The sequence below is a fragment of the Lissotriton vulgaris genome, chromosome 9, assembly GCF_964263255.1.
Source record: "Lissotriton vulgaris chromosome 9, aLisVul1.2, whole genome shotgun sequence".
NCBI classification, from domain to species: Eukaryota; Metazoa; Chordata; class Amphibia; order Caudata; family Salamandridae; genus Lissotriton; species Lissotriton vulgaris.
This window is the reverse complement of record NC_141697.1, coordinates 791,498,354-791,521,951: the sequence shown is the minus strand read 5'-3', so window position 1 is coordinate 791,521,951 and position 23,598 is coordinate 791,498,354. Positions and strand designations below refer to the sequence as shown.

Below are 23,598 nucleotides of genomic sequence, written 5' to 3'. Positions count from 1 at the left end.
AATAACCACGGTGAGCATAAATACTACCCGCCCCCCATGAACGCCAGCCAAACCCTAGTCCACGCACACTGGCAAAGTATAAAAGGCGAGTATAAGCTCCCTTTATGACTTAGGGGGTACACAAAACCACGGTGAGCATAAATACTACCTACCCCCCATGAACGCCAGCCATACCCTAGTCCACGCACACTGGCAAAGTATAAAAGGCCAGTATAAGCTCCCTTTGGAGTTAGGAGGGACATAAATAACCATGGTGAGCATAAATACTACCCGCTCCCCATCAACACCAGCCAAACCCTAGCCCACGCACACTGACAAAGTAGAAAAGGCCAGTATAAGCTCCCTTTGGAGTTAGGAGGGACATAAATAACCACGGTGAGCATAAATACCTCCCGCTCCCCATCAACACCAGCCAAACCCTAGTCCACGCACACTGGCAAAGTATAAAAGGCCAGTATAAGCTCCCTTTGGAGTTAGGAGGGACATAAATAACCACGGTGAGCATAAATACTACCCGCTCCCCATCAACACTAGCCAAACCCTAGCCCACGCACACTGGCGAAGTAGAAAAGGCCAGTATAAGCTCCCTTTGGAGTTAGGAGGGACATAAATAACCACGGTGAGCATTAATACTACCCGCTCCCCATCAACCCCAGCCAAACCCTAGCCCACGCACACTGGCAAAGTATAAAAGGCGAGTATAAGCTCCCTTTATGACTTAGGGGGTACACAAAACCACAGTGAGCATAAATACTACCTGCCCCCCTTGAACGCCAGCCAAACCCTAGTCCACGCACACTGGCAAAGTATAAAAGGCCAGTATAAGCTCCCTTTGGAGTTAGGAGGGACATAAATAACCACGGTGAGCATAAATACTACCCGCCCCCCATGAACGCCAGCCAAACCCTAGTCCACGCACACTGGCAAAGTATAAAAGGCGAGTATAAGCTCCCTTTATGACTTAGGGGGTACACAAAACCACGGTGAGCATAAATACTATCTGCCCTCCATGAACGCCAGCCAAACCCTAGTCCACGCACACTGGCAAAGTATAAAAGGCCAGTATAAGCTCCATTTGGAGTTAGGAGGGACATAAATAACCATGGTGAGCATAAATACTACCCGCTCCCCATCAACACCAGCCAAACCCTAGCCCACGCGCACTGGCAAAGTAGAAAAGGCCAGTATAAGCTCCCTTTGGAGTTAGGAGGGACATAAATAACCACGGTGAGCATAAATACTACCCGCTCCCCATCAACACCAGCCAAACCCTAGTCCACGCACACTGGCAAAGTATGAAAGGCCAGTATAAGCTCCCTTTGGAGTTAGGAGGGACATAAATAACCACTGTGAGCATAAATACTACCCGCTCCCCATCAACACCAGCCAAACCCTAGCCCACGCACACTGGCAAAGTAGAAAAGGCCAGTATAAGCTCCCTTTGGAGTTAGGAGGGAACATAAATAACCATGGTGAGCATAAATACTACCCGCTCCCCATCAACACCAGCCAAACCCTAGTCCACGCACACTGGCAAAGTATAAAAGGCCAGTATAAGCTCCCTTTGGAGTTAGGAGGGACATAAATAACCACTGTGAGCATAAATACTACCCGCCCCCCATGAACACCAGCCAAACCCTAGTCCACGCACACTGGCAAAGTATAAAAGGCGAGTATAAGCTCCCTTTATGACTTAGGGGGTACACAAAACCACGGTGAGCATAAATACTACCTACCCCCCATGAACGCCAGCCAAACCCTAGTCCACGCACACTGGCAAAGTATAAAAGGCCAGTATAAGCTCCCTTTGGAGTTAGGAGGGACATAAATAACCATGGTGAGCATAAATACTACCCGCTCCCCATCAACACCAGCCAAACCCTAGCCCAAGCGCACTGGCAAAGTAGAAAAGGCCAGTATAAGCTCCCTTTGGAGTTAGGAGGGACATAAATAACCACGGTGAGCATAAATACTACCCGCTCCCCATCAACACCAGCCAAACCCTAGTCCATGCACACTGGCAAAGTATGAAAGGCCAGTATAAGCTCCCTTTGGAGTTAGGAGGGACATAAATAACCACTGTGAGCATAAATACTACCCGCTCCCCATCAACACCAGCCAAACCCTAGCCCACGCACACTGGCAAAGTAGAAAAGGCCAGTATAAGCTCCCTTTGGAGTTAGGAGGGAACATAAATAACCATGGTGAGCATAAATACTACCCGCTCCCCATCAACACCAGCCAAACCCTAGTCCACACACACTGGCAAAGTATAAAAGGCCAGTATAAGCTCCCTTTGGAGTTAGGAGGGACATAAATAACCACTGTGAGCATAAATACTACCCGCCCCCCATGAACACCAGCCAAACCCTAGTCCACGCACACTGGCAAAGTATAAAAGGCGAGTATAAGCTCCCTTTATGACTTAGGGGGTACACAAAACCACGGTGAGCATAAATACTACCTGCCCCCCATGAACGCCAGCCAAACCCTAGTCCACGCACACTGGCAAAGTATAAAAGGCCAGTTTAAGCTCCCTTTGGAGTTAGGAGGGAAATAAATAACCACGATGAGCATAAATACTACCCGCTCCCCATCAACACCAGCCAAACCCTAGCCCACGCACACTGACAAAGTAGAAAAGGCCAGTATAAGCTCCCTTTGGAGTTAGGAGGGACATAAATAACCACGGTGAGCATAAATACTACCCGCTCCCCATCAACACCAGCCAAACCCTAGTCCACGCACACTGGCAAAGTATAAAAGGCGAGTATAAGCTCCCTTTATGACTTAGGGGGTACACAAAACCACAGTGAGCATTAATACTACCCGCTCCCCATCAACACCAGCCAAACCCTAGCCCACGCACACTGGCAAAGTAGAAAAGGCCAGTATAAGCTCCCTTTGGAGTTAGGAGGGACATAAATAACCACGGTGAGCATAAATACTACCCGCCCCCCATGAACGCCAGCCAAACCCTAGTCCACGCACACTGGCAAAGTATAAAAGGCGAGTATAAGCTCCCTTTATGACTTAGGGGGTACACAAAACCACGGTGAGCATAAATACTACCTACCCCCCATGAACGCCAGCCAAACCCTAGTCCACGCACACTGGCAAAGTATAAAAGGCCAGTATAAGCTCCCTTTGGAGTTAGGAGGGACATAAATAACCATGGTGAGCATAAATACTACCCGCTCCCCATCAACACCAGCCAAACCCTAGCCCACGCACACTGGCAAAGTAGAAAAGGCCAGTATAAGCTCCCTTTGGAGTTAGGAGGGACATAAATAACCACGGTGAGCATAAATACTACCCGCTCCCCATCAACACCAGCCAAACCCTAGTCCACGCACACTGGCAAAGTATAACAGGCCAGTATAAGCTCCCTTTGGAGTTAGGAGGGACATAAATAACCACGGTGAGCATTAATACTACCCGCTCCCCATCAACACCAGCCAAACCCTAGCCCACGCACACTGGCAAAGTAGAAAAGGCCAGCATAAGCTCACTTTGGAGTTAGGAGGGACATAAATAACCACAGTGAGCATAAATACTACCCGCTCCCCATCAACACCAGCCAAACCCTAGTCCACGCACACTGGCAAAGTAGAAAATGCCAGTATAAGCTCCCTTTGGAGTTAGGAGGGAACATAAATAACCACGGTGAGCATAAATACTACCCGCTCCCCATCAACACCAGCCAAACCCTAGTCCACGCACACTGGCAAAGTATAAAAGGCCAGTATAAGCTCCCTTTGGAGTTAGGAGGGACATAAATAACCACTGTGAGCATAAATACTACCCGCCCCCCATGAACACCAGCCAAACCCTAGTCCACGCACACTGGCAAAGTATAAAAGGCGAGTATAAGCTCCCTTTATGACTTAGGGGGTACACAAACCACCGTGTGCATAAATACTACCTGCCCCCCATGAACGCCAGCCAAACCCTAGTCTACGCACACTGGCAAAGTATAAAAGGCCAGTTTAAGCTCCCTTTGGAGTTAGGAGGGACATAAATAACCACGATGAGCATAAATACTACCCGCTCCCCATCAACACCAGCCAAACCCTAGCCCACGCACACTGACAAAGTAGAAAAGGCCAGTATAAGCTCCCTTTGGAGTTAGGAGGGACATAAATAACCACGGTGAGCATAAATACTACCCGCCCCTCATGAACGCCAGCCAAACCCTAGTCCACGCACACTGGCAAAGTATAAAAGGTGAGTATAAGCTCCCTTTATGGCTTAGGGGGTACACAAAACCACGGTGAGCATAAATACTACCTACCCCCCATGAACGCCAGCCAAACCCTAGTCCACGCACACTGGCAAAGTATAAAAGGCCAGTATAAGCTCCCTTTGGAGTTAGGAGGGACATAAATAACCATGGTGAGCATAAATACTACCCGCTCCCCATCAACACCAGCCAAACCCTAGCCCACGCACACTGGCAAAGTAGAAAAGGCCAGTATAAGCTCCCTTTGGAGTTAGGAGGGACATAAATAACCACGGTGAGCATAAATACTACCCGCTCCCCATCAACACCAGCCAAACCCTAGTCCACGCACACTGGCAAAGTATAACAGGCCAGTATAAGCTCCCTTTGGAGTTAGGAGGGACATAAATAACCACGGTGAGCATTAATACTACCCGCTCCCCATCAACACCAGCCAAACCCTAGCCCACGCACACTGGCAAAGTAGAAAAGGCCAGTATAAGCTCACTTTGGAGTTAGGAGGGACATAAATAACCACAGTGAGCATAAATACTACCCGCTCCCCATCAACACCAGCCAAACCCTAGTCCACGCACACTGGCAAAGTATAAAAGGCCAGTATAAGCTCCCTTTGGAGTTAGGAGGGACATAAATAACCATGGTGAGCATAAATACTACCCGCTCCCCATCAACACCAGCCAAACCCTAGCCCAAGCGCACTGGCAAAGTAGAAAAGGCCAGTATAAGCTCCCTTTGGAGTTAGGAGGGACATAAATAACCACGGTGAGCATAAATACTACCCGCTCCCCATCAACACCAGCCAAACCCTAGTCCATGCACACTGGCAAAGTATGAAAGGCCAGTATAAGCTCCCTTTGGAGTTAGGAGGGACATAAATAACCACTGTGAGCATAAATACTACCCGCTCCCCATCAACACCAGCCAAACCCTAGCCCACGCACACTGGCAAAGTAGAAAAGGCCAGTATAAGCTCCCTTTGGAGTTAGGAGGGAACATAAATAACCATGGTGAGCATAAATACTACCCGCTCCCCATCAACACCAGCCAAACCCTAGTCCACGCACACTGGCAAAGTATAAAAGGCCAGTATAAGCTCCCTTTGGAGTTAGGAGGGACATAAATAACCACTGTGAGCATAAATACTACCCGCCCCCCATGAACACCAGCCAAACCCTAGTCCACGCACACTGGCAAAGTATAAAAGGCGAGTATAAGCTCCCTTTATGACTTAGGGGGTACACAAAACCACGGTGAGCATAAATACTACCTGCCCCCCATGAACGCCAGCCAAACCCTAGTCCACGCACACTGGCAAAGTATAAAAGGCCAGTTTAAGCTCCCTTTGGAGTTAGGAGGGAAATAAATAACCACGATGAGCATAAATACTACCCGCTCCCCATCAACACCAGCCAAACCCTAGCCCACGCACACTGACAAAGTAGAAAAGGCCAGTATAAGCTCCCTTTGGAGTTAGAAGGGACATAAATAACCACGGTGAGCATAAATACTACCCGCCCCCCATCAACACCAGCCAAATCCTAGTCCACGCACACTGGCAAAGTATAAAAGGCCAGTATAAGCTCCGTTTATGACTTAGGGGTACACAAAACCACGGTGAGCATAAATACTACCCGCCCCCCATGAACGCCAGCCAAACCCTAGTCCACACACACTGGCAAAGTAGAAAAGACCTGTATAAGCTCCCTTTATGACTTAGGGGGTACACACAACCACGGTGAGCATAAATAATACCCGCTCCCCATGAACGCCAGCAAAACCCTAGTCCATGCACACTGGCAAAGTAGAAAAGACCAGTATAAGCTTCCTTTGGAGTTAGGAGGGACATAAATAACCACGGTGAGCATAAATACTACCCGCCCCCCATGAACGCCAGCCAAACCCTAGTCCACGCACACTGTCAAAGTATAAAAGGCGAGTATAAGCTCCCTTTATGACTTAGGGGGTACACAAACCACGGTGAGCATAAATACTACCTACCTCCCTTGAACGCCAGCCAAACCCTAGTCCACGCACACTGGCAAAGTATAAAAGGCGAGTATAAGCTCCCTTTATGACTTAGGGGGTACACAAAACCACAGTGAGCATAAATACTACCTGCCCCCCATGAACGCCAGCCAAACCCTAGTCCACGCACACTGGCAAAGTATAAAAGGCCAGTATAAGCTCCCTTTGGAGTTAGGAGGGACATAAATAACCACGGTGAGCATAAATACTACCCGCCCCCCATGAACGCCAGCCAAACCCTAGTCCACGCACACTGGCAAAGTATAAAAGGCGAGTATAAGCTCCCTTTATGACTTAGGGGGTACACAAAACCACGGTGAGCATAAATACTACCTACCCCCCATGAACGCCAGCCATACCCTAGTCCACGCACACTGGCAAAGTATAAAAGGCCAGTATAAGCTCCCTTTGGAGTTAGGAGGGACATAAATAACCATGGTGAGCATAAATACTACCCGCTCCCCATCAACACCAGCCAAACCCTAGCCCACGCACACTGACAAAGTAGAAAAGGCCAGTATAAGCTCCCTTTGGAGTTAGGAGGGACATAAATAACCACGGTGAGCATAAATACTACCCGCTCCCCATCAACACCAGCCAAACCCTAGTCCACGCACACTGGCAAAGTATAAAAGGCCAGTATAAGCTCCCTTTGGAGTTAGGAGGGACATAAATAACCACGGTGAGCATAAATACTACCCGCTCCCCATCAACACTAGCCAAACCCTAGCCCACGCACACTGGCGAAGTAGAAAAGGCCAGTATAAGCTCCCTTTGGAGTTAGGAGGGACATAAATAACCACGGTGAGCATTAATACTACCCGCTCCCCATCAACCCCAGCCAAACCCTAGCCCACGCACACTGGCAAAGTATAAAAGGCGAGTATAAGCTCCCTTTATGACTTAGGGGGTACACAAAACCACAGTGAGCATAAATACTACCTGCCCCCCTTGAACGCCAGCCAAACCCTAGTCCACGCACACTGGCAAAGTATAAAAGGCCAGTATAAGCTCCCTTTGGAGTTAGGAGGGACATAAATAACCACGGTGAGCATAAATACTACCCGCCCCCCATGAACGCCAGCCAAACCCTAGTCCACGCACACTGGCAAAGTATAAAAGGCGAGTATAAGCTCCCTTTATGACTTAGGGGGTACACAAAACCACGGTGAGCATAAATACTATCTGCCCTCCATGAACGCCAGCCAAACCCTAGTCCACGCACACTGGCAAAGTATAAAAGGCCAGTATAAGCTCCCTTTGGAGTTAGGAGGGACATAAATAACCATGGTGAGCATAAATACTACCCGCTCCCCATCAACACCAGCCAAACCCTAGCCCACGCGCACTGGCAAAGTAGAAAAGGCCAGTATAAGCTCCCTTTGGAGTTAGGAGGGACATAAATAACCACGGTGAGCATAAATACTACCCGCTCCCCATCAACACCAGCCAAACCCTAGTCCACGCACACTGGCAAAGTATGAAAGGCCAGTATAAGCTCCCTTTGGAGTTAGGAGGGACATAAATAACCACTGTGAGCATAAATACTACCCGCTCCCCATCAACACCAGCCAAACCCTAGCCCACGCACACTGGCAAAGTAGAAAAGGCCAGTATAAGCTCCCTTTGGAGTTAGGAGGGAACATAAATAACCATGGTGAGCATAAATACTACCCGCTCCCCATCAACACCAGCCAAACCCTAGTCCACGCACACTGGCAAAGTATAAAAGGCCAGTATAAGCTCCCTTTGGAGTTAGGAGGGACATAAATAACCACTGTGAGCATAAATACTACCCGCCCCCCATGAACACCAGCCAAACCCTAGTCCACGCACACTGGCAAAGTATAAAAGGCGAGTATAAGCTCCCTTTATGACTTAGGGGGTACACAAAACCACGGTGAGCATAAATACTACCTACCCCCCATGAACGCCAGCCAAACCCTAGTCCACGCACACTGGCAAAGTATAAAAGGCCAGTATAAGCTCCCTTTGGAGTTAGGAGGGACATAAATAACCATGGTGAGCATAAATACTACCCGCTCCCCATCAACACCAGCCAAACCCTAGCCCACGCACACTGGCAAAGTAGAAAAGGCCAGTATAAGCTCCCTTTGGAGTTAGGAGGGACATAAATAACCACAGTGAGCATAAATACTACCCGCTCCCCATCAACACTAGCCAAACCCTAGTCCACGCACACTGGCAAAGTATAACAGGCCAGTATAAGCTCCCTTTGGAGTTAGGAGGGACATAAAGAACCACAGTGAGCATTAATACTACCCGCTCCCCATCAACACCAGCCAAACCCTAGCCCACGCACACTGGCAAAGTAGAAAAGGCCAGTATAAGCTCACTTTGGAGTTAGGAGGGACATAAATAACCACAGTGAGCATAAATACTACCCGCTCCCCATCAACACCAGCCAAACCCTAGTCCACGCACACTGGCAAAGTATAAAAGGCCAGTATAAGCTCCCTTTGGAGTTAGGAGGGACATAAATAACCACTGTGAGCATAAATACTACCCGCCCCCCATGAACACCAGCCAAACCCTAGTCCACGCACACTGGCAAAGTATAAAAGGTGAGTATAAGCTCCCTTTATGACTTAGGGGGTACACAAAACCACGGTGAGCATAAATACTACCTGCCCCCCATGAACGCCAGCCAAACCCTAGTCCACGCACACTGGCAAAGTATAAAAGGCCAGTTTAAGCTCCCTTTGGAGTTAGGAGGGACATAAATAACCACGATGAGCATAAATACTACCCGCTCCCCATCAACACCAGCCAAACCCTAGCCCACGCACACTGACAAAGTAGAAAAGGCCAGTATAAGCTCCCTTTGGAGTTAGGAGGGACATAAATAACCACGGTGAGCATAAATACTACCCGCCCCTCATGAACTCCAGCCAAACCCTAGTCCACGCACACTGGCAAAGTATAAAAGGTGAGTATAAGCTCCCTTTATGACTTAGGGGGTACACAAAACCACGGTGAGCATAAATACTACCTACCCCCCATGAACGCCAGCCAAACCCTAGTCCACGCACACTGGCAAAGTATAAAAGGCCAGTATAAGCTCCCTTTGGAGTTAGGAGGGACATAAATAACCATGGTGAGCATAAATACTACCCGCTCCCCATCAACACCAGCCAAACCCTAGCCCACGCACACTGGCAAAGTAGAAAAGGCCAGTATAAGCTCCCTTTGGAGTTAGGAGGGACATAAATAACCACGGTGAGCATAAATACTACCCGCTCCCCATCAACACCAGCCAAACCCTAGTCCACGCACACTGGCAAAGTATAACAGGCCAGTATAAGCTCCCTTTGGAGTTAGGAGGGACTTAAATAACCACGGTGAGCATTAATACTACCCGCTCCCCATCAACACCAGCCAAACCCTAGCCCACGCACACTGGCAAAGTAGAAAAGGCCAGTATAAGCTCACTTTGGAGTTAGGAGGGACATAAATAACCACAGTGAGCATAAATACTACCCGCTCCCCATCAACACCAGCCAAACCCTAGTCCACGCACACTGGCAAAGTATAAAAGGCCAGTATAAGCTCCCTTTGGAGTTAGGAGGGACATAAATAACCACTGTGAGCATAAATACTACCCGCCCCCCATGAACACCAGCCAAACCCTAGTCCACGCACACTGGCAAAGTATAAAAGGTGAGTATAAGCTCCCTTTATGACTTAGGGGGTACACAAAACCACGGTGAGCATAAATACTATCTGCCCCCCATGAACGCCAGCCAAACCCTAGTCCACGCACACTGGCAAAGTATAAAAGGCCAGTATAAGCTCCCTTTGGAGTTAGGAGGGACATAAATAACCATGGTGAGCATAAATACTACCCGCTCCCCATCAACACCAGCCAAACCCTAGCCCACGCGCACTGGCAAAGTAGAAAAGGCCAGTATAAGCTCCCTTTGGAGTTAGGAGGGACATAAATAACCACGGTGAGCATAAATACTACCCGCTCCCCATCAACACCAGCCAAACCCTAGTCCATGCACACTGGCAAAGTATGAAAGGCCAGTATAAGCTCCCTTTGGAGTTAGGAGGGACATAAATAACCACTGTGAGCATAAATACTACCCGCTCCCCATCAACACCAGCCAAACCCTAGCCCACGCACACTGGCAAAGTAGAAAAGGCCAGTATAAGCTCCCTTTGGAGTTAGGAGGGAACATAAATAACCATGGTGAGCATAAATACTACCCGCTCCCCATCAACACCAGCCAAACCCTAGTCCACGCACACTGGCAAAGTATAAAAGGCCAGTATAAGCTCCCTTTGGAGTTAGGAGGGACATAAATAACCACTGTGAGCATAAATACTACCCGCCCCCCATGAACACCAGCCAAACCCTAGTCCACGCACACTGGCAAAGTATAAAAGGCGAGTATAAGCTCCCTTTATGACTTAGGGGGTACACAAAACCACGGTGAGCATAAATACTACCTGCCCCCCATGAACGCCAGCCAAACCCTAGTCCACGCACACTGGCAAAGTATAAAAGGCCAGTTAAAGCTCCCTTTGGAGTTAGGAGGGACATAAATAACCACGATGAGCATAAATACTACCCGCTCCCCATCAACACCAGCCAAACCCTAGCCCACGCACACTGACAAAGTAGAAAAGGCCAGTATAAGCTCCCTTTGGAGTTAGAAGGGACATAAATAACCACGGTGAGCATAAATACTACCCGCCCCCCATCAACACCAGCCAAATCCTAGTCCACGCACACTGGCAAAGTATAAAAGGCCAGTATAAGCTCCGTTTATGACTTAGGGGTACACAAAACCACGGTGAGCATAAATACTACCCGCCCCCCATGAACGCCAGCCAAACCCTAGTCCACACACACTGGCAAAGTAGAAAAGACCTGTATAAGCTCCCTTTATGACTTAGGGGGTACACACAACCACGGTGAGCATAAATAATACCCGCCCCCCATGAACGCCAGCAAAACCCTAGTCCATGCACACTGGCAAAGTAGAAAAGACCAGTATAAGCTTCCTTTGGAGTTAGGAGGGACATAAATAACCACGGTGAGCATAAATACTACCCGCCCCCCATGAACGCCAGCCAAACCCTAGTCCACGCACACTGTCAAAGTATAAAAGGCGAGTATAAGCTCCCTTTATGACTTAGGGGGTACACAAACCACGGTGAGCATAAATACTACCTACCTCCCTTGAACGCCAGCCAAACCCTAGTCCACGCACACTGGCAAAGTATAAAAGGCGAGTATAAGCTCCCTTTATGACTTAGGGGGTACACAAAACCACAGTGAGCATAAATACTACCTGCCCCCCATGAACGCCAGCCAAACCCTAGTCCACGCACACTGGCAAAGTATAAAAGGCCAGTATAAGCTCCCTTTGGAGTTAGGAGGGACATAAATAACCACGGTGAGCATAAATACTACCCGCCCCCCATGAACGCCAGCCAAACCCTAGTCCACGCACACTGGCAAAGTATAAAAGGCGAGTATAAGCTCCCTTTATGACTTAGGGGGTACACAAAACCACGGTGAGCATAAATACTACCTACCCCCCATGAACGCCAGCCATACCCTAGTCCACGCACACTGGCAAAGTATAAAAGGCCAGTATAAGCTCCCTTTGGAGTTAGGAGGGACATAAATAACCATGGTGAGCATAAATACTACCCGCTCCCCATCAACACCAGCCAAACCCTAGCCCACGCACACTGACAAAGTAGAAAAGGCCAGTATAAGCTCCCTTTGGAGTTAGGAGGGACATAAATAACCACGGTGAGCATAAATACTACCCGCTCCCCATCAACACGAGCCAAACCCTAGTCCACGCACACTGGCAAAGTATAAAAGGCCAGTATAAGCTCCCTTTGGAGTTAGGAGGGACATAAATAACCACGGTGAGCATAAATACTACCCGCTCCCCATCAACACTAGCCAAACCCTAGCCCACGCACACTGGCGAAGTAGAAAAGGCCAGTATAAGCTCCCTTTGGAGTTAGGAGGGACATAAATAACCACGGTGAGCATTAATACTACCCGCTCCCCATCAACCCCAGCCAAACCCTAGCCCACGCACACTGGCAAAGTATAAAAGGCGAGTATAACCTCCCTTTATGACTTAGGGGGTACACAAAACCACAGTGAGCATAAATACTACCTGCCCCCCATGAACGCCAGCCAAACCCTAGTCCACGCACACTGGCAAAGTATAAAAGGCCAGTATAAGCTCCCTTTGGAGTTAGGAGGGACATAAATAACCACGGTGAGCATAAATACTACCCGCCCCCCATGAACGCCAGCCAAACCCTAGTCCACGCACACTGGCAAAGTATAAAAGGCGAGTATAAGCTCCCTTTATGACTTAGGGGGTACACAAAACCACGGTGAGCATAAATACTATCTGCCCTCCATGAACGCCAGCCAAACCCTAGTCCACGCACACTGGCAAAGTATAAAAGGCCAGTATAAGCTCCCTTTGGAGTTAGGAGGGACATAAATAACCATGGTGAGCATAAATACTACCCGCTCCCCATCAACACCAGCCAAACCCTAGCCCACGCGCACTGGCAAAGTAGAAAAGGCCAGTATAAGCTCCCTTTGGAGTTAGGAGGGACATAAATAACCACGGTGAGCATAAATACTACCCGCTCCCCATCAACACCAGCCAAACCCTAGTCCACGCACACTGGCAAAGTATGAAAGGCCAGTATAAGCTCCCTTTGGAGTTAGGAGGGACATAAATAACCACTGTGAGCATAAATACTACCCGCTCCCCATCAACACCAGCCAAACCCTAGCCCACGCACACTGGCAAAGTAGAAAAGGCCAGTATAAGCTCCCTTTGGAGTTAGGAGGGAACATAAATAACCATGGTGAGCATAAATACTACCCGCTCCCCATCAACACCAGCCAAACCCTAGTCTACGCACACTGGCAAAGTATAAAAGGCCAGTATAAGCTCCCTTTGGAGTTAGGAGGGACATAAATAACCACTGTGAGCATAAATACTACCCGCCCCCCATGAACACCAGCCAAACCCTAGTCCACGCACACTGGCAAAGTATAAAAGGCGAGTATAAGCTCCCTTTATGACTTAGGGGGTACACAAACCACCGTGTGCATAAATACTACCTGCCCCCCATGAACGCCAGCCAAACCCTAGTCCACGCACACTGGCAAAGTATAAAAGGCCAGTTTAAGCTCCCTTTGGAGTCAGGAGGGACATAAATAACCACGATGAGCATAAATACTACCCGCTCCCCATCAACACCAGCCAAACCCTAGCCCACGCACACTGACAAAGTAGAAAAGGCCAGTATAAGCTCCCTTTGGAGTTAGGAGGGACATAAATAACCACGGTGAGCATAAATACTACCCGCCCCCCATGAATGCCAGCCAAACCCTAGTCCACGCACACTGGCAAAGTATAAAAGGCGAGTATAAGCTCCCTTTATGACTTAGGGGGTACACAAAACCACGGTGAGCATAAATACTACCTACCCCCCATGAACGCCAGCCAAACCCTAGTCCACGCACACTGGCAAAGTATAAAAGGCCAGTATAAGCTCCCTTTGGAGTTAGGAGGGACATAAATAACCATGGTGAGCATAAATACTACCCGCTCCCCATCAACACCAGCCAAACCCTAGCCCACGCACACTGGCAAAGTAGAAAAGGCCAGTATAAGCTCCCTTTGGAGTTAGGAGGGACATAAATAACCACGGTGAGCATAAATACTACCCGCTCCCCATCAACACCAGCCAAACCCTAGTCCACGCACACTGGCAAAGTATAACAGGCCAGTATAAGCTCCCTTTGGAGTTAGGAGGGACATAAATAACCACAGTGAGCATTAATACTACCCGCTCCCCATCAACACCAGCCAAACCCTAGCCCACGCACACTGGCAAAGTAGAAAAGGCCAGTATAAGCTCACTTTGGAGTTAGGAGGGACATAAATAACCACAGTGAGCATAAATACTACCCGCTCCTCATCAACACCAGCCAAACCCTAGTCCACGCACACTGGCAAAGTATAAAAGGCCAGTATAAGCTCCCTTTGGAGTTAGGAGGGACATAAATACCCACTGTGAGCATAAATACTACCCGCCCCCCATGAACACCAGCCAAACCCTAGTCCACGCACACTGGCAAAGTATAAAAGGTGAGTATAAGCTCCCTTTATGACTTAGGGGGTACACAAAACCACGGTGAGCATAAATACTATCTGCCCCCCATGAACGCCAGCCAAACCCTAGTCCACGCACACTGGCAAAGTATAAAAGGCCAGTATAAGCTCCCTTTGGAGTTAGGAGGGACATAAATAACCATGGTGAGCATAAATACTACCTGCTCCCCATCAACACCAGCCAAACCCTAGCCCACGCGCACTGGCAAAGTAGAAAAGGCCAGTATAAGCTCCCTTTGGAGTTAGGAGGGACATAAATAACCACGGTGAGCATAAATACTACCCGCTCCCCATCAACACCAGCCAAACCCTAGTCCACGCACACTGGCAAAGTATGAAAGGCCAGTATAAGCTCCCTTTGGAGTTAGGAGGGACATAAATAACCACTGTGAGCATAAATACTACCCGCTCCCCATCAACACCAGCCAAACCCTAGCCCACGCACACTGGCAAAGTAGAAAAGGCCAGTATAAGCTCCCTTTGGAGTTAGGAGGGAACATAAATAACCATGGTGAGCATAAATACTACCCGCTCCCCATCAACACCAGCCAAACCCTAGTCCACGCACACTGGCAAAGTATAAAAGGCCAGTATAAGCTCCCTTTGGAGTTAGGAGGGACATAAATAACCACTGTGAGCATAAATACTACCCGCCCCCCATGAACACCAGCCAAACCCTAGTCCACGCACACTGGCAAAGTATAAAAGGCGAGTATAAGCTCCCTTTATGACTTAGGGGGTACACAAAACCACGGTGAGCATAAATACTACCTGCCCCCCATGAATGCCAGCCAAACCCTAGTCCACACACACTGGCAAAGTATAAAAGGCCAGTTTAAGCTCCCTTTGGAGTTAGGAGGGACATAAATAACCACGATGAGCATAAATACTACCCGCTCCCCATCAACACCAGCCAAACCCTAGCCCACGCACACTGACAAAGTAGAAAAGGCCAGTATAAGCTCCCTTTGGAGTTAGGAGGGACATAAATAACCACGGTGAGCATAAATACTACCCGCCCCCCATCAACACCAGCCAAATCCTAGTGCACGCACACTGGCAAAGTATAAAAGGCCAGTATAAGCTCCGTTTATGACTTAGGGGTACACAAAACCACGGTGAGCATAAATACTACCCGCCCCCCATGAACGCCAGCCAAACCCTAGTCCACACACACTGGCAAAGTAGAAAAGACCTGTATAAGCTCCCTTTATGACTTAGGGGGTACACACAACCACGGTGAGCATAAATAATACCCGCCCCCCATGAACGCCAGCCAAACCCTAGTCCATGCACACTGGCAAAGTAGAAAAGACCAGTATAAGCTTCCTTTGGAGTTAGGAGGGACATAAATAACCACGGTGAGCATAAATACTACCCGCCCCCCGTGAACGCCAGCCAAACCCTAGTCCACGCACACTGTCAAAGTATAAAAGGCGAGTATAAGCTCCCTTTATGACTTAGGGGGTACACAAACCACGGTGAGCATAAATACTACCTACCTCCCTTGAACGCCAGCCAAACCCTAGTCCACGCACACTGGCAAAGTATAAAAGGCGAGTATAAGCTCCCTTTATGACTTAGGGGGTACACAAAACCACAGTGAGCATAAATACTACCTGCCCCCCATGAATGCCAGCCAAACCCTAGTCCACGCACACTGGCAAAGTATAAAAGGCCAGTATAAGCTCCCTTTGGAGTTAGGAGGGACATAAATAACCACGGTGAGCATAAATACTACCCGCCCCCCATGAACGCCAGCCAAACCCTAGTCCACGCACACTGGCAAAGTATAAAAGGCGAGTATAAGCTCCCTTTATGACTTAGGGGGTACACAAAACCACGGTGAGCATAAATACTACCTACCCCCCATGAACGCCAGCCATACCCTAGTCCACGCACACTGGCAAAGTATAAAAGGCCAGTATAAGCTCCCTTTGGAGTTAGGAGGGACATAAGTAACCATGGTGAGCATAAATACTACCCGCTCCCCATCAACACCAGCCAAACCCTAGCCCACGCACACTGACAAAGTAGAAAAGGCCAGTATAAGCTCCCTTTGGAGTTAGGAGGGACATAAATAACCACGGTGAGCATAAATACTACCCGCTCCCCATCAACACGAGCCAAACCCTAGTCCACGCACACTGGCAAAGTATAAAAGGCCAGTATAAGCTCCCTTTGGAGTTAGGAGGGACATAAATAACCACGGTGAGCATAAATACTACCCGCCCCCCATGAAGGCCAGCCAAACCCTAGTCCACACACACTGGCAAAGTAGAAAAGACCTGTATAAGCTCCCTTTATGAATTAGGGGGTACACACAACCACGGTGAGCATAAATAATACCCGCCCCCCATGAACGCCAGCCAAACCCTAGTCCACGCACACTGGCAAAGTAGAAAAGACCAGTATAAGCTCCCTTTGGAGTTAGGAGGGACACAATAACCACGGTGAGCATAAATACTACCCGCTCCCCATCAACACCAGCCAAACCCTAGTCCACGCACACTGGCAAAGTAGAAAAGGCCTGTATAAGCTCCCTTTATGAGTTTGGGGGGTAGACACAACCACGCTGAGCAGAAATACTACCTTCCCACCAGTATCACCAGCCGAACCCTAGCTAACGTACAATAAAATCCTAGAACAGGCCTGTATAAGCTCACTTTTGGAGTTAGGGGGTACAGAAAACCGCGGTCAGCAGAAATACTAGCTGCTCCCCAATGAATGCCAGACGAACCCTAGTGAACACACAGTTCAAACCTGGAACACCAGCAGAACCCTTTTGACTTGGGGGGTACACAAAACCACGGTGATCAGAAATACTGACAATGAACACCAGCCGATCCCTAGTGAACACACACTAAAAACCAAGAACAGGCCTGTATAAACTCCCTTTTGACTTAGGGGGTACAGAAAACCAAAGTAAGCAGAAATACAAGCTGCTCACAATTAACGCCAGCCAAACCCTAGCAAACACACAATTAAAACATAGAACAGGACTGTTTAAGATCCCTTTTCACCAAAGGGGTATACAAAAGAACAGGGAGCACAAATACTACCTGCTACCCATCAACGTCAGACAAAGCTTAGTAAACACACACACACACACACACAGGCAAACTACAATCGGCTGATATAAGCTCCCTTTTGACAAAAAATTAAAAATCAAAAATATTATATATTTATTATTTATTATTATAAGTAATTATAATAAATTCTTCATAATTATTATATCATTATATTTTATAACATGTATTATATATTGCATAAGAAATTAAAAGATAAATATTATACTATACATTTTATATTATAAAAACAATTTAAAAAAAACATGTTTGTCAAACTTTACAGAATTAAAAAGAACGATTAGAACAAGATGTGAAAAAAACTTGCTTTATACATGGAAAGAACATGTGTCCAAAATTAATTCCATCAATTTCAAATAAATGCACGCGCAATTCCACTTTTACAAACTACTGGCAGGCGTGGATAAGCACAGCGACCGTCTCCCAGAACCTACAGCGTACTATGAACAACTCCTACCCTGTGACGTGGTGTAACAAAATTTAGATAATCAAAAATGACCGATTAAAATAATATGTGAAAGAACAAAAAATACTTTACAAATATTCATATTAACATGTTACAAAACTTATTTCCATCAATTTGAAATAATTGCGCGCATAATTCCGCTTTTAGAAACTAATGGCGGGCGTGGATAAACACAGCGACCGTCTCCCACAAGCTCCAATGAACAATGAACAGCTCCTCCCCCGGGTCGTAGGGGGTACAAAGCTCGATGGGGGAACGACGGCCGATAGCTTGAGTCTGAGAATCGCTGCACCCCCTGTGACGTTGTCTGACATAGGGGGTACAGCGCTCGATAGGGGTACACTGCTCGTTAGAACACCGGCATCCGAGAGCGATCCAAAACACTAACCAAAACCAGATATAATTTGAAGTATGGCTGTGCGGTGACAGAAACAATAAAGATGCCAAAAAGAAGATTATAAGACAATCTTCCCAGAAAAACCACGAGGCTTGAAGAAATATGTATATATCAATTTGAACGCTAAAAAGTTAAAGAGAATCAAATTAATAAAAAATACAATCTAAGCACCCAGAGTTTTCATAAAAATATAAATCGAGAAAACCGGATGTATGAACAGACATATTCCAGAGGTATATACAATGAAAGAGTAACAGTCAGAAAATGTAGTCTACTTTATTCCTTCAACCGGTATGTTAAACACAAATACCACAGAGTAGTTTAGATCCACCCTACAAGAGAAACTAGAAAAGACGCACAAATTATAAGGATCTTAGAAATATGTCAACCCATATATCTAGGCCCATACAAGCCACAAAGGTAGCAAACCAAGGAGAACTTTATCAGCAGAAAATAGCTATGATGTCCTGATTTTCAAACAGTTATATATATAACGAGCGGTGCCACGTTGGACAAGGGGCTCGGCAGACCGGGTGCTGTAAGTTTGGAAATAAAACCAGTGCATCACAATGGCCGCCACAGACGTGGTCAGGAACAGAGAGGAGGCAGCAGTCGACATGTTCGACGACTCACCAATAAGTGATGCTTAACTCCCAGGTTGCATACCACAAACCGAAGTAGGGGGCAGCAAAATACGGGATTTATTTAAACAGCTGGAGAAGGCCATGAGGACAGAACAAGCCAAGTGGTAAGAGCAGAAGTCTCTCTCCCCCTACTTGGAGGTGGGTCGTAACCCACTCGGTTAGCGTATAATGCTGGCCCCCAGCTTCGAGAATCCCGACCCGAATATGCTGCAGAAATGGGAGCAGTGTAATCTCGATAACTTGAGTCGTCTATTAAGGATACTTATCAAATATGCAGAAAGTGATGGGGCGAATGTGCAAAAGAAAATCATGGACCTGAATAAGCAAATCGGAGCATTGGCCGAACAGACACAAGAAAATAAACTTAGGGAGGAGATGTTGGTGAGGCTGGCCAAAGAAGAGGACGTTATAAAAAAACGGAAAACTTTCAAGTTCCAGCGTGACAAGCTGGACTACCAGAATGGGCGTATATTTACGTTCTCACGAAAATATGATCCTCCCAAAAGCACCATCACATCACAAACACCACAGGGGGCCATAAATATAGGACATACCTCGGCGTCCTCTACTGATATCAGCTCTGTGGCGGGCAGTGACTCTGAACCGGAACAACGGGTAGCAAGCAGGCAGTTGGGGTTTACAAAGCGGTCGTTGGCTCAGGAGGTGGACTGCCTTCACAAGGACCGCAAACAAACGCTGAGATCCCACGCTGCAAGCTCTGCAGCAACCAAAGGAACAACCTCAAGCGCAGGCAGCGCAGGAAGTGCAGGACAACGAGGCCCAGCAGGAGATCCAGCGCCAAAGAAGAAAATCCGCAAGAGATAGAACCGCCAGCAATGAAACAAGTAAGAGATGCAATGACAGTAATAAATCTTACAGACATGCATTTAAGTCCAGGGGAGATTAGAACGTTGTCATTAGGTCTAACATATTGCCCACCCAGTACCTTCAACTATGCCCGTACCAAATTCGTAAGAAAGCTAAAACTGAGGAAACTATACCTGGTAAATAAGAGCAAGACCCGCAAAACCTCTGCTATGAATGACATTGGGAGGTGTTGAATCTATGACAGTCACAGCTGGGGAGTATGATCTTCATTGTGACTTGCAAGAACTGAATAGGGAAGGCGGGACGGAGGGGGCTGTGGACGAAGAGAGACCTTTGAGAACTAATGCCCCAGGGGCAACTCCATTTAGACCTAAATCAACGTTCAATCCAATATTGGTCCATGACAGTATCGATGTCTTTAATGAACTTGTAACAGCAGAGATAAAAAAAAGCTCCACAAATCATCATTGAGCGAGGATAAGAAAAATCAAAAACATAACAATGCCTATGGTAGTTTAATGAAGAAATTACAGAGCAGGAGCAATATAATCATCAGGCAATCGGACAAAGGGGGAAATATTGTCCTCTGGCCCCTGCACCTGCATATGGAGGAGGCTTTACAACAGCTCAATGACAGGCAATGTTATTGTAGGAGCGATTTACAAAAGGCAAAATCAGCTTGGGACAAGTTCAATTCCAAGTTATATGGTTGGAAGAGCAAAGGACTCTTGAGTGGTGATAAACTTAAGTTCCTTAAGATTAATTACCCAGTAATGCCGGTGTTTTACATGATCCAGAAGGTTCATAAGGATCTGTTAAAGCCACCAGGTAGGCCAATCATCTCGGCCAGACAGGGAGCCTTTGAAAATACATCACGCTATATTGACCATTTTCTCCAGGAGCATGTTAAGACTTTACCATCCTACTTGAGAGACACTATGGTCTTTCTGGAGAAAGTAAAAACAGTAGTTTGGCAGGAAGATTATTTACTAATCACACTTGACGTGTCTACATTATATACAAGCATAAACCATCAGGATGGTCTGAAGGCAGTGGCTCATTTTTTGAACAATAGACCAGCTTGTATGTTAGAACATAATGCTATGATCAAGGAAATGATTGAAGTGTGCCTGACCAATAACTATTTCTTGTTCCAGAATCAAGTCTTTCAGCAGTTAAGAGGAGTAGCAATGGGGGCCTGCCTCTCCCCCAGCTATGCGTGCTGGCACATGGGGCTGTGGGAGGAGCAGGTCCTGGGAGTCGCTTTTGCTGATGTAATGAAAAACAACATAGTGTCATGGTATAGATTTATTGATGACCTCTTTCCAGTATGGAGGGGATCAAAGAGTGAGGCTGAGCAGTTCATCACTGATGTTAATACAAATAACTTGAATTTGAGGTTCACTGGGGAGATCAGTGGAAGTAATGTCAACTTTCTTGATGTGGAGGTGCACATTGAGGAGGGTAAATTACAGACAAGGCTGCATCGCAAAATGACAGCAGGTAACACAGTCTTGCATGCATCCAGCCACCACCCCGCTCACCTGATCCGAAGCATCCCCTACGGGGAGATGCTAAGGATCAGGAGAATATGCAGCACAGAGGAGTCGTGTTCAGCAGCGCAGGAGAGCTGTAAAGAAAGATTTTTGGCAAGGGGCTATTCGTTGATCACAGTTGAAAAAGCCATGAAGAGGGCCAATAAGCTAGGTACCACCACTGATTTGGAGGGGGGACCGGATGGAACCCGCAAGGTGATGAGTGGTGAGGGTGGCCAACCAAGACTGATTACAGCTTACAGTCGTCAACACAGGCAGTTACAAAAAATCATTGGCAGAAATTGGCACATCATCAAGGGGGATCCCGTGATAGGTGGAACTCTGGCAGAACGTCCAGCGATCACTTACAGTAGAGCCAGGTCAATGAGCGATATGCTTGTGAAGAGTAGCCCAGAAGTAGCCAACAAGGACAACTGGCTGCATAAAAGTAAGGGGTTCATTAAGTGCGCCATATGCAAAGCATGCACGATGGGGAAGAACAAAACTTCGTACATGACCCCATTCACTGAGGTGCCAACCCTTATAACCAAGAAAATAACATGCAAGACTGACTTTGTCGTGTATGTGTTGGAGTGTGCGTGTGGCCTGCGGTATGTTGGTAGTACCAAGCTGCAGGTTCACAAACGCATACTCCAGCACATGCGGGCGGTCAGCAACAGGGATGAGTCTTACCCTGTGGCGCGACACATCAATTCTTGCCACAAGGGAGACTTAGGCTGCCTCAGCTATTATGCAATAGATACAGTACTGCCACTCCGGAGGGGAGGGGACAGGGAGGCCCGCCTGAGAGTACTGGAAACCAGGTACATCCTAGAACTGAATACTAAGACTCCAAATGGCCTCAACTCCACAGAGGACCTATATACCTGCCTATAAAAACATCAATTGGAGGGAGCATTTATATAAGAACCATGAAATATTCATGAGTATATGAGTATGAATAGAGAGAGTCATCAGAGCATCAGACTGATTTTTTATGAAATTGAGAAGAACAGTTTTTAGATCTTTTCACAGGGTGAAAGGGAAAAACACAAAATTGTTTTTTTTTAATTCACTTCTTCTTATATTTTTGACTCCTAGAAACGTGCGACAGGAACTGAACCACTATGTAAGGGCAGTATAGAGGCAGGTATCCTGAACATCTATTTAGCCCACTTGGGCACTATTATAATTTACTCCCCACCCACCACCCTCTCCGTATCCCCCCTAAAAACATTTGGTTTTGTTGCGCAAATCTCGATGCGAATTGTGCACATATCTTGCTTATTTGCACAAATAATTAATTTATTTATTGTATAAATATGATCAGAACATGATTTGTTTACAATTATTGTATGATAAAAAGTGTTGGTTTTATTGATATTTATTTATTTATTTGTGAGATTTGCACACTAGGAGATAATTTGCAATGAAAATTAGAATGCTGTATGTTATAACCGCATTTTAATGTTAGGGTGTCAGAGGGTGAGAAAGAATGGAGATAATGTTGTACATTTGCATTATTTGAAAACTGTTTACATTATGTAAGAAAACATCATGAAGCCGATGTGATACAGGATTAGGCTGAAGTCTGTTGTTTATCTCTACAGGCCCAGTGGTCAGATGACACCTGTATGCACGTTAAATACACAAGGATTGGCTGACCATGTCATGTGATCAAGGGCTTCAGGGCCCGAAACGCGTCATGGCGGACGGAGTGATGCACTTGACTGAATAAAGCAAGCAAATTTACCTAACTGGGTCCAGTTCGTTATTTTGTTTGCAGCAAGCTGTCAGAAAAAACAGAGTTACTGTAATATATATATATATATATATATATATATATATATATATATATATATATATATATATATATATATATATATATATATATATGTTTCTGCAGTCACAAAAAAATAAGGGTCTTTCTTTTAAAAACACAGATCAAGAAAGCATCTCGAGATCATATTCCTTAAGATGTAATCCAAGTAAACAGTATCCACAATAGCGATATGACAGTTCAATTCTAAAGAAAAAAAATCATTTTATCATCGGTATTATAACCTTGAGTGATTGCCCTCAATTTACAAATCCATCTTGCCTCATTGTGTCTCAGGGTAAGCTCTATTTTACCACCCCTCTTATTGGGTACCACATGGTCAAT

At 46.7% G+C, this 23,598-nt stretch overlaps 1 protein-coding gene across 1 annotated transcript in view; it reads left to right on the top strand.

Annotated features, from left to right (window-relative positions):
* Nucleotides 1-23,193, top strand: part of LOC147692274 (uncharacterized) — a 115,734-nt gene extending 92,541 nt beyond the window's left edge. The window contains exon 2 of the transcript XR_015299818.1: nucleotides 23,045-23,193. The gene's annotated coding sequence lies outside the window, so the exon portion shown is untranslated. The remainder of the gene's footprint in view (nucleotides 1-23,044) is intronic.
* Nucleotides 23,194-23,598: the final 405 nt, after the last annotated feature.